This window comes from Echinops telfairi, unplaced genomic scaffold, assembly GCF_000313985.2.
Source record: "Echinops telfairi isolate 266 unplaced genomic scaffold, ASM31398v2 ScPeMD7_11;HRSCAF=52, whole genome shotgun sequence".
In the NCBI taxonomy this organism is placed as follows: domain Eukaryota; kingdom Metazoa; phylum Chordata; class Mammalia; order Afrosoricida; family Tenrecidae; genus Echinops; species Echinops telfairi.
The window spans coordinates 6,656,868-6,657,657 of record NW_022103908.1 but is presented as its reverse complement, the minus strand read 5'-3'; positions in this window follow the sequence as shown (position 1 = coordinate 6,657,657).

The window sequence follows — 790 nt, the reverse complement described above, 5'->3', positions numbered from 1 at the left end:
TTTAAAACGGACATAATTTGTTGGCTACTTGTCTTATGCATACATATCATACATAGATATTCTCATTAAAGTGCTTTATCACTTCTACAATTAACTTGGTGTCACCAAACTGTGTTGATCTGCCTCTGGCCACTTCAGGCTAAGCAGAGAGTTTTTACATTGGTAGAAGCTCATATGTCCTCAAGGAGTCCTGCTTTGAGTCGTTAACCACAAGGTCAGCGGTTCAAACCTACCAGCCACTCAGAGGGGGAAAGATGAGACTTTCCGCTCCAGTAAAGATTTGAAGTCTGAGAAACCAGTAGGGTCAGTTCTACTCTGTACTGCAGAGTTGTTCTGAGTAGGAACGAACTTAGTGGCCGTGGGTTTTAGGTCCTGACCCTTTTCTACCTGTCCTATAACGGCCGGAGAAACATCCATCACAGATGGGCAGAAGGACTTTGGTTTATGTGAGTTCAGTGTTCTGTTTCTAGCTTTCTATCAGACAGAAATCCAGGATCCTTTTGTTTTAAAATCTTGAGATTGAGGCGGTTCAGGTTCAGATACAGAACGAGGCTTAGAGTCTTAGAATGTCTCCATTCTGTACGTCGAAGTCCCAGGCTCAGGACTAGAACCCAGCTCTCCAAGGAGAGACCCAATGGGAGAGGACGGGAGAGGAGAAAGAACGCCGTGTCCAATTGTCTTACTGAGGGCTTTCTCCTTGTTGGGCGTGTTGACGATGGAGCTGCACGTGTGAAACAGTGAACTCTGAGAGTCAGGATGCCAAGTTTTCTACCTTTGACAGGACACTATC